The sequence below is a fragment of the Panthera tigris genome, chromosome A1 (assembly GCF_018350195.1).
Source record: "Panthera tigris isolate Pti1 chromosome A1, P.tigris_Pti1_mat1.1, whole genome shotgun sequence".
Classification (NCBI taxonomy): domain Eukaryota; kingdom Metazoa; phylum Chordata; class Mammalia; order Carnivora; family Felidae; genus Panthera; species Panthera tigris.
This window is the reverse complement of record NC_056660.1, coordinates 217023651-217035713: the sequence shown is the minus strand read 5'-3', so window position 1 is coordinate 217035713 and position 12063 is coordinate 217023651. Positions and strand designations below refer to the sequence as shown.

The 12063-nt window shown below is 34.9% G+C and overlaps 1 pseudogene; it reads left to right on the top strand.

Moving 5' to 3' along the window:
* The window catches only part of LOC102953933, a 48464-nt pseudogene that overhangs the window by 14085 nt on the left and 22316 nt on the right, over nt 1-12063 (top strand).

Sequence of the window (12063 nt, the reverse complement as noted above, 5' to 3'; positions counted from 1 at the left end):
CCTTCAGTAAGGAAAGATAAACAGGAAGTAGGAAAAGCAAGGAAAGCGGTAAAACCAGGTGGGTATGCTCGTACACACAAGAAGACCTGGAACCGTCCTCAGTCTCTAAATACCTGGATGTCTTCACCTTCAATGACAGGGTTCCACAGGAGAGGATAATGCCATTTATCATGAAGCAAATCGTACATCTGATGATTGTCCAGGAGTTGGACACCTGTAAGGAAGAAATCTATCAGGAACTAGGGATGTTTTGGGTCTGCTTGCTGCCTCATATCAACAGCGATTGCCCAATTATGCAATAAATAATTTCTGCACTAACTCTTTGACTATAAAAAGAATGAGTCTGCTGCTTCACGTCCATCTTCAATATCACAAAGAAAATACCTGCGTTTCACAATAACGGCATACTAAGCAGGAAAGAGAAATCTGGGAAATTTAGTCCCAACCTAGCTGAGTTGTCCCAATACAAATCCACAATACCACACAAAATATTTAAAACCAGTGTACTAGTGTTGGGTATTCACTGTAGATAAAATTCATAGTGTTGAAATAGTGTCCCAGATACTACCTGTTTTTATCTGGATTTGAGCCTTTAATTATGGGGAGTTTGGGGCCCTGAGGCATGGACGAACACTCATGGGAGGGTTGGGACAGTGGCTATTAAATAACCTGTGAATGAGTATTTCAAATTTTAATCACTTTTATCAATGTACTGTTGTAACAGTTCAACAAATATTTGAAGGATGAATGAACATTCATATGGTCTTGGTGTTTAGTAGAAGTGTCCTTGTGTCTTCCAACTTCCTTCCTCTTTTTAAACTCTTAGTTTAATGGACTGTTTCTAATAACACTTAACATTTATTTTAAATAAATTTACGTCTGGTTATGGTGAATATATATTTCAAAGATTCTCCAGGTTACAGATTTAATGAGAATTATTTGAACATATTTTTTAGTTTACTTAATATATTTCAAATACAGGCATAGATTTAACCTATCAGGAAGATGATCCAAGGATCTGAAAATATAAAGTGTTTTAATTTCTGTGTGTGTGCATATGGAATAAGCTAATATGTTAAAATTTTTTTTCATTTTATGCCAATTACTATTTGCATAGTTATTTTGTGAAAGCTTAAAAAAATCAGTATTCCTTGTTATATGTCAGAATAAATTCTACATTTCCAAATTTTATATGAAGATTAAAATTGTAATTTCATCACTTATATGTGAATAATTTTACATTTATAATCTCACAAAATAATTATATAAACTCAATTATTTCCCTTATTCAAAAATATTCTAATCCAATGTTTCTTTTAATTTAATTTTTTATGATAGTACCTTAAAAATATTGTTTTTTCTAAATTCTAAGTTTTATATTTACACTATATGAAATTGAAAGATATAAAACTTTCTCAAGAGGAAACTAAAGACTATTTGACCCTTAAATCTCATTTTCTTCCTAAAACTCTAGAGAACACAGTTCATTATTTCTTCAATTCTAATACTAATAGTATTTTTCTGAGTGTATAAAATCTCCATTAATACATAAACTTTATTTCCATTTTTATAATATATTTTGGCTTCAGCCCATCTGCTTTTAATATATGCAGTAAACCTAAATGACAGGAAAAAACTTTAAATGTGATCTATTACATTAGTTATAATTAGTATTCTCTGATCATTATAGGATATTTTAAATAATTCAATATTAAAAAAATAAAATTGATTTATTTGTAAATACTTTTAGGCAAAACAAAAAGGTGTGTGTGTGTTGGGTGAGGGCTGTGTATGGAAAGCCATCTAGGAACCCAATCACTCTGTCACTTGAAGTGAGAAAAATTGAGGTTGATATGTTTGGTTTTTTTCCTAATATATGTTGCCTTTCCATGTTCACTGATAATGTTGATGTAACAAAAGTAATAGGGTACTTAATATTTCCTAATTTCTATGGATTTTACATACTTGCATACTTATTAATTTTTATTGTAGGTCTTTTGTACTTTCATGACAGTATGTCATCTTTTCATTCATTGAATACTGGCTCCATGGTGGTGAATAATCTTCCAGGCAAGATAGCTGTTGTTTAGAGTTATTTATTCTTGAAAATGGAGAAATTCTGCAGTTACATGCCATCAGCATCCAGTACTTGCAACAGTTCTTGGACAGGTGCCTCAGGCTTGTAAAGGGATCTGGACATGACCACTCAGGCATTTACCCTTGGTGTTGCTCATATTCATTTACTCTTCACATTAACTACTCCATTTGGGCAGAGCTTCACCCAGGTTATTTTAAGTCACCACTTGCAGAAGAAACTTACGAGAGATGAGTTAGGGAGACAATCTGGTATGCTCTGCCACAGTGGAATTTGGGATCAAAATTATATATTACTTCTGTATCATTCATTCAAGTTCACCCCACCTGCCCCCTCAGGTATATTTCTCTGGTTGAAGAGGTTTTCTTGGAGGGGTGATCCAGGACCTTCTCCTGATGGTCTTATGGCTATTCATTTTAAATACTGTAAATAGAAGTACCAAGAGATACACAAGTGTATCCAGTGGAATCCCAAATCTATTTATGACTGTCTCTATTAATTTACAACTACTCCCCTTTCTCATGATAATCAGATTCAGTTACTCTTGCTAATAGGGGAATGGTTTTCTTTGCCTTTGCTGGACTCACATTAGAAATCAACTTGACAAGGCGAAGCAACACCATTAAATTTAGTTAAACTCTTAAAATGTATCTTGGTGGAAATAAGCCTTTCTGGAACCCAGGCTCTTGTAAGAAATCTACATTTGTAGGAATTAGGAATCAGACATTTTCAAATGTGTCATTGGCAGTAATGGAGAATAGGGCTTGCTTCCACCCCTCGGTTCCTAGAGTCATGTATTTAACCTACCAAAGCCAGAACACATATACTGACTCTTGGTTAAAAGTATATTCTCCATTGTGACGTATGTTATGTCAGTGGTGTCAACATCAAAATGTCACCTAATTCTATCTCAAGACTTTCAGTGTTCTAATAGGCCAGAAGTTTCTGCAGAGGGAGTGAGTGTTACAATCCCTGCATCTTCTGATTGTGCTTATTGCTATATTATTGTAAGAGGTGGGTCTGTTAGAAGGTACGCTACCTGGGATTAGATACTCTATGATCCCTTGGGAAGTACCACTGGCTGAAGTATTCTCTGCAGAAAAGGCAAACCAATATCTATAATATGGGTCTCTTCTGATCAGAATGCAGCATTGACTGACGTTATCACCTTACAAGTAGGTGGCTGTCTTCTCAAGGGATGATCCTATTCTTGTATCTCTAAAATTATTTGATCTACCATTTTTTTTTTTCTGAAAAATGGTTTGTTTTTTTGATTTATTACTTTGGTGGAGAGGAACTGGTTTTCAGTTCTTCAATTTGGACTTTCCTACTATGATAAATATTTACAGATCAAAGAATCAGTGTAATGTTTCTGCCAACTTCTAAGCATGTTCATTTCATTTATAGATTTAGATATTGAGAGAATAACTAGTTGAGCTGAGGAACGTCACCCAAACCAAGGAATTGCCCACTTCCCAGGTCAACTCACATGTGGTGATGGAATGATAGAGGGTTAAAACAGTTGTTAGGGACAGAATTATGTACCCTCAAATTTCATGTTAAAGCCCTAATCCCCAATGTAACTATTTGGAGATAAAGCTTATAAAAGGGTAATGAAGGTTAAATGAGATCATTAGGATGGTGCCCTAATCCAACAGAACTGGTGTTTTTATGAGAGCAATATCAGGGATGTGCATTCATGCAGAAAGGGCCATGTGAGGATACAGGTGGGGCCATCTGCAACAAAGAGAGGCCTCAAGAAAAACCAAACCTTCCAACATCTTGATTTAAGTTAAGCCTCCAGAAATTTGAGGAAACAAATCTGTGTTGTTAAACTGTTCAGTCTGTGTTTTTTTTTATGGCAGCCCTCACAAATACAGCTTCTCAGTACTCTTTTCTATCTATCTATCTATCATCTATCTATCTAGATATAGATAGATATCTATATCTATATCTATATCTATATCTATATCTATATCTATATCTATATCTTTAATGTTTATTGTTGAGAGAGAGACATAACATGAATGGGGAAGGGAAAGAGAGAGAAGGGGAGACACAGAATCCAAAGCAGGCTCCAGGCTCTGAGCTATCAGCACAGAACCAGATTCAGGGCTCAAACTCATGAGCCCTGAGATCATGACCTGAGCAGAAGCCAGACGCTTAACTGACTATGCCCCCCAGGTGCCCCGGAGCTCAGTACTCTTGCTCCAACTTTGGGTCACTATGAAGGGTCAGCTCAGCTTCAGAGATCCCCACAGGATCAGTTGAGGCCTGTGACTGCATTATTGTTTACATCCTTCCGTGCTAGGTAAATAGCTAGTAGGGCAGTTGCTAGATGGTAAGGTAGTTCTGTTTTAAACTTTTTTGAACATGAGGAACATAAATTCTGTATTTTGGATACTAACCCTTATATCAGATATGTCATCCGCAAATAATCTTCTCCTATTCCATAGGTTGCCTTTCAGTTTTGTTAATTATTTCCTTCATTGTACAGAGATTTTTATTTTGATGGGAAGCCCCAATAGTTTATTTTTGCTTTTGTTTCCCTTGCCTCAGGAGACTCATCTAGAAAGAAGTTGCTATGTCCAGTGTCAAAGAGGTTACTGCCTGTGTTCTCCTCCAGGATTTTAATGGTTACCTGTCTTGCATTTGGGTCTTCCCTTCAGTGGGAATTTCTTTTTGTTTATGGTATAAGAAAATGGTCCAGTTTCATTCTTCCGCATGTTGCTGTCCAGTTTTCCCAACTTTCTTGCTTTGTCTCAGATTAGTGTACCATACAGTTGTGGGTTCGTTTCTGGATTTTCTATTCTATTCTATTGATCTATGTGTCTGTGTTTGTGCCGGTATATACTGTCTTGATTACTACAGTTTTGTAGTATAACTTGAAGTCTACAATTGGGATGCCTCCAGCTTTGCTTTTCTTATTGAAATTTGCTTTGGCTATTCAAGGTCTTTTGTTGTTCCATACAAATTTTAGGATTGTTTGTTCTAGATCTGTGAAAAATGCTGGTGGTATTTTGATAGGGATTGCATTAAATGTATAGATTGCTTTGGGTAGTATAGACAAACAATGTTTGTTCTTCCAATCCATGAATATGGAAAGCTTTCCCTTTTCTTTATGTGCTCTTCAATTTCTTTCATAAGTGTTCTACAGTTTTCAGAGTACAGATCTTTCACCTCTTTGGTTAGGTTCATTCCTCAGTATCTTATGTTTTTTGGTACAATTGTAAATGGGATTTATTCCTTGATTTCTCTTTCCATAACTTCATTATTGGTGTATAAAAATGCAACAGATTTCTGTATGTTGATTTTGTATACTGTGACTTTCCTGAATTTGTGTATCAGTTCTAGCAATGTTTTTTGGTGGAGTCTCTTGGGTTTCCTTATGAGTATCCTGTACCTACAAATAGTGAAAGTTTGAGTTCTTCCTTGTTGATTTGGATACTTTTTATATCTTTTTGTTGTCCGATTGCTGTGGCTCAGACTTCCAATACCATGGTGAGAGTGGACATCCCTGTCTTGTTCTTGGCTATAGAGCTAAAGCTCTGTTTTTCCCCATTGAGGATGATATTAGCTGTGGTTTTAATGTATATGGCCTTTAATTATGTTGAGGTATGTTCCCTCTAACCCTGCTTTGTTGAGTTACCATAAATGGATGCTCTACTTTGTCAGATGCTTTTTCTGCATCTATTGAATTAATCATATAATTCTTATTTTTATTAATGTGGTATATAATGCTGATTAATTTGTGAATATTGAGCTACCCTGGCAACCCAGGAATAAATCCCACTTGATCATGGTGAACAATTCCTTTAATGTATTGTTGGATTCGGTTTGTTCGTATTTTGTTGAGAAGTTTTGGATCCATGTTCATTGGGGATGTTGCCCCATAGCTTTCTTTTTTAGTGTAGTATTTATCTGGTTTCAGTATCAGTGTAATGCTGGATTCATAGAATTAATTTAGAAGTTTTCCCTCCTTTTCTGTTTTTTGAATAGTTTGAAAAGTGTATCTATTGACTCTTCTTTAAATATTTGGTAGAATTCCCGTTGGAAGCCATTGAGTCCTGGACTTAATTTTTGATTACTATTTCAGTTTCTTTGCTGGTTGTCAGTCTGTTCAAAATTTCTATCTCTTCCTGTTTCAGGTTTGGTGGTTTATATGTTTTTCAAAATTTATCCATATCTTCCAGGTTGTCCCATTTGTTGGTATATGGTTTTTCATAATATTCTCTTGATTGCTTGTATTTCTGTGGTATTGGTTGTTATTTCTGCTCTCTCATTTGTGATTTTATTTGGGTCCTTTCTCTTTTCTTTTGGTAAATCTGACTTTATCAATTTCATTAACTTTTTTCAAAGAATCAGCTCCTGGTTCATTGATCTGTTCTATTATTTTTTGTTTTTTAGTTTCTATATCATTTGTGTGTTCTAATCACTATTATTTCCTTCCTTCAGCTGGCTTTAGGCTTCATTTTTTTTTTTTCTAGCTCCCTTAGGTATAAGGTTATATTTTTTATTTGAGATTTTTCTTGCTTCTTGAGGTTGACTTATATTGCTATATACTTCCCTGTTATAACTGCTTTTGCTGTATTCCAAAGGTTTTAGACTATTATGTTTTCTTATTTATTTATTTATTTATTTATTTATTTATTTATTTTAGTTTCTTCTTTGATTTCATAGTTGACCCATTCATTGCCTAGTAGCATTTAATCTCCATGTATTTGTGATCTTTCCAATTTTTTTCTTGTGCTTGACTTCAAGTTTCATAGTGTTGTGGTCAGATGAGTGGTATGATCTCAATCTTTTTGTAATTGTTGAGGCCTGATTTGTTTCCTAGTGTGTGATATACTCTGGAGAATATACCATGAGCACAGAAATAATTCTTAATTAAAAAAAATAAATAATTTTGTGCTATTTACTACATCATTCACTGGGTGTACACACACACACACACACACACACACACACACACACACACATTCAAGAAATCTTCTTCTTTACGGTAAGCAATGTCAAATGCCCATCTGAGCACCCAAACTTTAATGACACCTTTTTGCCTGACAGTTTTTTCCAGGGTGATCTTGACACCCTAACTTCTCTTCCATTTCTCCTTTACTGTGACCAGGAGGTCGAACTCCCTAAAGATATTTTCATTTTCTAACTGTATATAATGTTCATTAAATGTTGTCTTTAAGATTATATGCTTGGATCCCTTCGCTCAGGCTCTCTGACTGCAAGAGAGAATATATTTCTCTCCCATATGTGGTCTCATAGAACTCTAAACATAAGTCTGTTGCAGCCCTTACTCTTTTTTAAAAGTTTTTTTAAAGGTTTTATTTATTTTTGAGAAAGAGAGAGAGGGAGAGTGGAGGGGCAGAGAGAAGAGAGAGAGAGAATTACAAGCAGGCTCCATACTGTCAGCGCAGAGCCTAATGCGGGATTCAGTCACACAGAACCATGAGATCATGACCTGAGCTGAAATCAAGAGTCAGATGCTTAAAAAATTGAGCCGCCCGAGCACCCCACTACTTTTATCATAATGATTTCTATGTCCTTTCTTACTCCTAGGCATATCACTTACTGTATCACTACCTGAAGTATCTCCCTGTTTGCTTCTTCTCATCCCAGTCCTTCATTTTCAGTATCACACCATAGAGAGTAACTGGAATCACTGAATGTCTTGACAGATGTGAGTGGAAATATGAATTTAGCAGCTATGTAAATGTGAGACTCAACATAAAACTCGGATGCAGGAACTCTCTATTCATATCCTAGAACCCATGGTATGACAGAAATGATAATGGAGGGGGTTTCCTAAAATTCTCTGATACAAAGTGGTCCTATTTACCTTTAAATTATCTCCAGATTCTCATATCCAAAAGGTTGCCACTACCGCAGAGTGGAGAGTGGCACAGGTTATAAAATACATCATGTTTATTTATTTATTTATTTTTATTTCCAGAATTGTACAGTCTATCTTTTTGAAGTTATACCTACCTTTATTATTTAGGCTATACTGGGGTTAGAATGAACTGTGTGAAACTATTCAGAAGTTTCAACTTAAAGTAAAATCTCCTTACCTGTAGTGTGATGAATGCTGTAGCACATTCTAAATTTTTTTCAAATTGATACAAATCTGTATCACTGGATTTCTTAGTGTAAAATATGTATCATCTTTGTCTCCTCTCTACATTAACTATTTCTGGTTAAGAGGACATATAAGCTTTTTATTGCTTAGCAACAAAGAGTCCTATTAATACAATTAAAATGATAATTTAATGTTGTAAATCTTGACTAAGCCAATTTAATGACCTGTTTTACAGTTTCTAAAGGAAATCAGTCCCTTTGACTAATCAAATGTTAGCAGATCCAAGTGTTTGTTGTATCAACTATGTGTAACCAGTTACCTAAAACTGCTAAGTAAGCACTTTCAAGAATATCCAAGTACATCATCTCAAGAAACTCCTATATCCAACCCTTTCACAAATGTCAGCACACAAGTCCTGTACTGTATGCTAATTCCAAAAGATGCAGATGAAAGGAAAGAGTCACTATACTAACGAACTATTCATTCTTTCATAGTCCCATTGTGGCAGTCTCTCCTCTTACTTTATTGGATCCATTATATTCTTCAAAAGAAATATTGATAACATCTACTCAGTGGTAACTCAGACCATGAATCCTAGGGAATTTTCCACATCAAGCGGCATAAAAATTAAGATCTTCTGAAGTTAGCTATGTAGTTTTATCAAAAGAAAAGGTGAACTTTATAGGTACATACTAGATGCTATGGACACACTAATTTGAGGGGTAATTACTTCTTTAGGACACAGTTGTGAACTTATTTTCTGTTGGGAATATTTAGAAGTAGACGTAGAAAATTTACTCTTAAATAATATAAAAATTTAAAATCTGTTCAGGAATTAAGTATTCACCTGTTTTTTTCCCCAATAGCTATGCTATATTGTATTTATATATTAACACAGTACAATATTATGTATTAAACTGTAGGGATGCACTAAAATGTGAGCCAACAAAACCAAAACAGCAACAAAAAAACAGTACTACTGCAGGCATCTTGAATCATTTGAAGCCATGTTTTTAGAAGTTGGAGTTCTGAGAAATTATCTAATGGTAAGATTCTTCCCAAGTTATTCTTTTCACAAAATATTTGAGAACATTAGGAAAAGAACATAAAAATCGTATCGTTGATGTAGATTTTTTAATAGAAATTTTTCAAGTGTACAAAGTACATGTATTCACACAAAGACATTGTGATGATATAGTTTACCAAGATCAGAAATAAAGGTGCTATAAATACTTCATCATTATTTGTGGGTACATGGAAAACCCAAAAATGGAGATGAGTCCAATGATGAATAATGAAAATAGGTATGTTAAGAAGGGAAATATTAGGCCATCAATTTTATTATTTTAAATAATGTCAGTGTTCTAAAATGCATGTTTGCCCTTATTTATTAATATCAATTTTAGGAAATGATTTTATTTTTATAACTGCATTTATTTCTTGTATCTTTTTGACAAACAGAAATTGTAACTTAGAACCAAGTGCCTCAGCTAAACTCCCACGGAGAGTAGATTACAGGTTGCCATCCTCTTTGATATTCATATTCTAAGATGTTCAAAAAAGATAAGCCCTGGAATGTAAAACTGGCAAGAGCCTCATTTATGTATATTTAAAAAAAATAAACACATCTCTCAAAGATATAGAGAAATGATTTGCAGACACAAGTGTTTTCTTTTTCTGTGCTTTTCTTTCTCTTTCCTTTTTTTTTTTTTTTTTTGGAGTGGGGAGGCTAAAAGAAAAGATAGGTTGTCTTTCTCTTTTGGGATTGGGGGAATCTGAAATTTATTATTTTTAGATTAGTATTTACCTTTCTGATGTGTCTGCCATTTGTTTCTATTTGATAGTAACACTACAATTCTTGTCATTATCATCATTACTACTTCTTGTTTTCTCTGGGTAATTAAAGAAAAATCTGACTATATAAATAGCCAGTAAGTCTCCAATAGAGTGCAAAGCAAAACAATTATTGGAATTACAACAGGATGAATTTTAATGTATTTTTTTTTAATTTTGTAATGTTTATTTTATATTTGAGAGAGAGAGACTGAGCATGAGCAGGGAAGGGGCAGGGAGAGAGGGAGACACAGAATCAGAAGCAGGTTCCAGGCTCTGAGCTGTCAGCACAGAATCCGATGTGGGGCTTGAACTCACAAACCACAAGATCGTGACCTGAGCTGAAGTCGGACGCTCAACCGACTGAGTCACCCAGTCGCCCCCAAAATTTTTAAAATTAAGTACAGGGCATCTGGGTGGCTCAGTCAGTTAAGTATCTGATTGCTAGTTTGGGCTCAGGTCATGATCTCACAGTTCCCCATGTTGGGCTCTGCACTGATAGTGTGGAACCTGCTGGGGATTCTCTGTCTCCCCTTCTCTCTGCCCCTCCCATGCTCATGCCATCTCTGTCTCTCTCAAAATAAATAAATAAACTTAAAAAATGAAAAATAAAAATTAAGTACAATATTTGCCTTGGGGGAATTACCCTTAAATATATTGATAATGAATGGTTAAAGCAGGTTGATGATTAGCAGTGCAATAAAATTTTTCTTTATCATACATTAATTACACAAACTGTCATGATGTCTTTATGCTTGACCCTGGAGCTTGATAATCTAAATTTTTATCTAAGCGTTTTTCTTATAAACCTCACTGCATTTCTCTTGAGTTTTTGTTAATCACATAAGTTACTTTATATTTACACACTAATCTAGGTGCGTCAGTAAGTACTCAGTTTTCCCCAAATAATTTTTCTCAGATGTGAAACACAATGACACTCATTGCCATTATTCAGTTTCAAAGTCTTATTATGAGGCACTCACCGAATATCGATTGTAATTCCAGTGTTTAATTTACATAGCTTTAATTGTTTTAAGTCATTAAGACAAATACAACATATGGGCCAATTTCACATTGGTCAAAATGTATAGCTATATTGATGTCAGTTAGGTCTCTGTGAATAATAGACATCTACCTTTGTTTATCTACTTGTACTCTTCCTGGAGAGAACCTCCACATTGTTAACTGATATTGGATCTGTCCTTTGCAGCTTCTGTCCATAAATGCTAAATTGTTTGTCTTCTAATGAGAAATTTTTCTTTTCTTCAACATCTTTCTGTATTTCTTGATGTGGTCGTAGGCTCAGTACTCTAGTTGTTCCCTTTTATATGCATAGGAATCATTACTGGGACTATGAGGGAAAATAGTGCAATAGGTTTAATATTTATCTTCTAGTAAAAAATCCTTAAAGTAATTGAAGAAGCCATCACTGAAGTAGGAAAGCAAAGTAAAATATGAGAATAGTAGCAAGTTCTCTGGAATACCTCCTTTCGTTTGAGTTCAATACCAGTATCAGTTACTGGGGAAGACTTAGTTTTCAAGTGCTTGTGGAGGCCACAGTTCAGTCCTCCTTCTATGCTGGCATCTCATGGGATGCATTATTCTTGCTGGATATTCATGTCACTTTATAGCTTTCTGACTGGTCAGCAGCACCTGAAAGGCTCCCTCTCAGCATGGGGAGAGCCCATCTTTCCTCTGGAATACTGTTACGTAGATGAAATCCCCTGATAGATAAAGGTGACAGATTTCTTCATGTGGGTCCATTCAGGTCCTTTTGACTTTGCCTCTGGTTTCTTAGAGAGATACAGTTTTTAAATATGAAAATGATTATAAGAAGATTCAATTAAATTTAGCACAGGACAGATTCTCAGACCCAAATGTATAGGCCTGTCAAACATAAGCCCAAAAGAAGAGGCACCATCCCTGCAAGCAGGATTACTGTAGTTCTTAATAAAACTAATAGTAAATCTCTAGGCCATTTTGTTAAATTGGGTTTTTTGTACTTGTAGTTGTTGTTTTTGAGTTTGGTTCATCCATTCCATTTGTC